Source organism: Taudactylus pleione, unplaced genomic scaffold (genome assembly GCF_031769625.1).
Source record: "Taudactylus pleione unplaced genomic scaffold, aTauple2 ptg000007l, whole genome shotgun sequence".
Classification (NCBI taxonomy): domain Eukaryota; kingdom Metazoa; phylum Chordata; class Amphibia; order Anura; family Myobatrachidae; genus Taudactylus; species Taudactylus pleione.
The window spans coordinates 14,910,721-14,915,433 of record NW_028284410.1 but is presented as its reverse complement, the minus strand read 5'-3'; positions in this window follow the sequence as shown (position 1 = coordinate 14,915,433).

The window sequence follows — 4,713 nt, the reverse complement described above, 5'->3', positions numbered from 1 at the left end:
CTTTGTCTTTATCTGACACTGATTTTATGCCCTGCTACTCTAGAGGGAGAAACTTGGGATATACTTGTAAAATCAGATATTACCAATCGGGGTAAAGTGGCCGAAAAATTTAATTTCTTATCTCCTGCAGTTATTTAATATCTGGGAATACCTTTAACCATCCTCATACTGGGAAGAAATTTAAAATTCTGCATCATCTTATGTGCAATAGCATATACGTTGTTTATCACATTGTATGCCCGTGTGGTTTAGCTTATATCGGGAAGACCCAATGCAAATTTAAGGAACGCATGGCAATGCATCACTCTAGTATTAGAGCAGCATTGTCATGTGGTACCAGTGAGCAGCCTGTAGCACGCCATTGGAATTGGAAAACACACATGCAGTCTATGCATTTGAGATCTGAGCAGAACATAGAGCTGCACAGATAGGATAAGAGTATGGTGGATGGGGGGAGAAGACAGAGCGGTGTGGATGGGGCAGACAGAAAGGCATGAAGAGGGGAAGATTAAGCAGTACAGATTGAGGTGAGCCAAAGTGATGCAGAAGGGTGGAAAACAGTAGTGCACATGGGGGGGGAGACAGAGTGTCACAGTTTGGGGGAACAGAGAAACATGAATGGGGGTACAGAGTGACATGGATGTGGGAAAACAGAGCAGCGCAGATGGGTAAAGCCAGATTGGTGTGGATGAGGAATACAGACTAGCACAATGGGGGAACACACAACAGTAGGGATTGGGGAAGACAGATTGGTGTGGATGGGTGGGAAGCCAGAGTGTGTGGGTGGGAGGGGAAAGACAGAGTGGCACGGTTGGGGGGACAGAGTGGTGCAGATGGAGGAAGAAAGAGTGGCAGAGATGAGGGGAAGACAGAGTGACATGGCTGGGGGCAAGGCAGTGGTGCAAATGGAAGGAAACATAGTGTCTCGGATGTACTAAGACAGGGCAGTGAACATGGGGAAAGACATATTGGTGTTGATGAGGGCAAGCAGGACTAGCACAGTTGGGAGAACACACAGTGTAGTGGAAAAGCTGATTTCGCATCAGCATGGGCATAACTGCACATGATATTGTGTTAATAGAAACATGTAACTTTCCCTTGTAAATTGGTGTGTAGCATCCTTTGTATGTGGATAGGTGACAAAACTCCTCTGGACTAATTCCCTTTTGAAGATGAGCAAGAGAGATTATAGGAAGTTCTGTTTTCCTGCATCAGCCTAAAATATGTCCAATTGTATATGGCATATCAGAAAAATATTAGTGGAAATTACAGGACATCTGGCCAGGCCCTTGGTAAACTGTTATTAAGAACCCTGTGTTCTGTGTAGGGTCAGAGGTCAAAGATGGTTGTTTATACCGAGAGACATTTTGTCTGCAGAGGTATATATTCCTTCGCCTAATCTCTGAGCTTCAAACAGGAGGGAGTGAGCAGTTACCTAACCTCTGTTCAGGCGACCAGGAGACCCTGTGTTACAGTCACCTAAACAATGAAAGGGTTAAACTATCCCAAGGGGGGGAGTGATCCAGGGCAGACTGTGAAAGGGAATAAAAATGTGTGTTTGATAGGAAACATTGTTCATTATGCGTGAGGCTATCGAACGATACAGATGTTCCAGAATTCGTCATTGGGATGGCCTTATTCAAAACCATTCAATCCAACTGATTGGTTTGTTTATCCAATTTATTACTTTATTTTAGTTTGGAAATTGTAAGTAAACTGTGTGATTCCTTTTAACATTATTATATTCTTTGTAAAATTTTGTAAATAAGCTTTGGAGATATTCTTGAATTAAACATTAATTCTAGTTCTGGATCTGTGTTTTTATGATTCAAGGCCTCATATTGCTCATGTTACCTGTTTTCTAAGTATTGACAATTGTGTATGCAGGTGAGAGCAGAAGCTCACCTTATGCTTTAGCATTACAGTTTCCTTCTGCTGGTGGCAGTTACCAGGTTAATTTAACCACACGTGCTGAAGTAACCTGTAAAAGTAACAGGCGGTGATTCTCAGATTGTCGTATCTGGAGGGTCGGAAGGGCGGTGCACATGGGGAAAGACATATTGGTATGGATGAGGGCATGCAGACTAGCATAGTTGAGAGAACACACAGGTGTAGGGATTGGGGAAGTTATAGCAGCATGGAGGCAAAGATAGTGTACATGTATAGACAGAGTATGATAGTTTTAGCAATTAGGGAGCTGAATGTTTACGGTATAATGAATTAGATGGATGTATTGAGTGAGAAGGATGTTGGAACCCAGTGGGATTATTGTGGTGACTGAATGGGAAATCGTGGGCACTGAATGAGATGTAAACTGCTCAGACCTCAGTTGCATAGACTGCATGTGTGTATTCCAATGAGCACACAATTCTGTGAATTAGCAGCGCCACCATTTTGTGAGTGACAGCAATCTCATTCTGCGAGAGTGCTGAATCTTCAATTAACCACATGGTGTTAAGGCATACCATATCTGTATTAAGCAAGAAACACGCCCATTAATGCATCAGCCTTAATGACCGTAATTTCATTGCATTTTGAAGTTTGAGTGACAGAAATTCAATAGGTTTTGTGAAATTTCAGACCATGTCTAAGAAGCCTTAATGGGACATGTGAAACCATAAGGTTTTTTGTCTATGGAATTTCATTGCTTTCTTAAAATGTACTAACTATCAGGGTTTGGAGGAGCAAACCGGGCCACCTGCAGGGGAGAAGGACAACAAAATGGTACATTAGCACTGGTGGAGGAAGGCCGGCACACAGGAGGTATTTTGGGGATGCACAGGGAGAGATGGCTGTGGTAGCAGGCTGAAGGAATGTAGGGCAGTGGCATGCGGACCAGTGGCAGCAGTGCACAGGGGCATCAGCGGGCAACAGAGATGCACTGAGAAAATAAGACACAGATGCATGGATGAATCAGTGAGGTCTCCTCTATGCATTTGTGTTAAAATTTTAATTTGTGTAAAATTAAAATAAAAAAAAATGGACATCCCCCCAAACACAACCAACCCTGGGCTTTTTACAGCCGCTCCTGGTTGTGAAAATACGGAAGACAAACAACATAGGGGTCCCCTGTATTAAGCACAACCAGAAGCAGGCTTTTAAGAACCAGTCCTGGTTGCCAAAATACGGGAAACAAACGACGTAGGGGTCCCCCGTATTTTTGGCAACCAGCAATAGGCCCTGAGCCGGTCCTGGTTCTCAAAATACAGGGGAAAAAATGAGTAGGGTTCCCCTGTATCTTGCAGAACCAGCACCAAACTTTTTCTACTGGGGGGATAATACCACAGCCAGGGAAGCCCTTTAACCGGGCCCCTTAGCTGAAGCATTAACCCTGACCTCTAGTCAGCCCACTCCAGGGATCCCAGGGGAGCTGGGGACCCCCCAATAAAGGGGTCCCCCTCTCCAGGGCACCCCAGGCTTATTCTGGTTGGCTTAGGTGCTGGGTTGATAGTGTATTGTGGTGTAAAAAATAGAAGTTAAATATTGTCTTTTGCTGTGGAACTGCAGAAATTTAGCAAGCAGCAACGAGCGACAGTTTTACCCATCCATGCCAAATTTCAGCTAGGTGCTACCAATAGCTTTTGAGGTGTAACCCCTTAAACACCATGCCACACCTTTGGAATTCTCTATGGAGATTTCTGTTTTTTTCGATTCAGCCTTAATATAAGGGCACAACTGTGCCCTTATAATATATGTAACATTTTTAATTATTATAAGACAGGATTGTAGCCTATTTAAAGTATTTATGTACACATATGGTTCTAGAAAGGGAACATGGGGCAAGAGAGAAGGAGGCTCTCGCAAGAAGGAAGGTAGCTGCATGGACCTGTAGTGAGGGTATAAATATCCCTGGAGTCGCAGTGACAGTCAGTCTCCTGAACTCCCTTGTGAGCTAACTGACGAGGTCACTCGGCTGCTGGTCGGTTGGCAGGCTACAGAGGAGATTAGCAGTGGTGAAGAGATGGGGATAGTTATGCCAGTGTGGGCTTAGCAGAAAGCAGACTCCCCCTGGACATCACCCGAGTAACAGTGTGAGAAGTCCCGGCATTAGGTGATGCAAGTGACGAATAATGCCTATTGAGGAAAAAAATCAGCCCACTGAGGGAGAGACCCAGTTGGATTGACAGGTGCTGACTCCGTTGTATTATAAATATAATATAAAGAGAGCGCTGATAGTTAAAATTAAATCTCTTTATGTGATACCCCAGAAATAGCATGTCTCCTTAAGTTGTACATATTAATTGTTTAAGTGATCCTGTTTAAAAAAATAATAATAATTTACACAGTAAATGCTATTAAAATGTGCTTTATTCATTATGGTTAACATGAAGTAAGTGCACAAAGTTCAACCCTGGACACTATGAAGTTTAATTGTCCCCAGTATATATATATATATATATATATATATATATATATATATATATATATATATATATATATATAAAACAGCTTTATTGGCAGTGGACACTGAGGCAGTGGCTGTAAGAGGGTGGAAAGTTCTGGTAATACACGCGCCAGCTGCACAGCATCTCATGACCCCCAGAGGAGAGCCTTGCACGAGCCTGCAGGGAGCTGGTTAACGGCAGAGGGGACTCGCGCTGATTGCGCAGTTGAGTAGAGTAGGGGACTGAAGCGGGTGTGCATCCCGCTGGACTCACCGGAGCTGAGAAACAGAAGTATCCGGCAGCTCAGCTGACTGCACAGGGTGTGTAT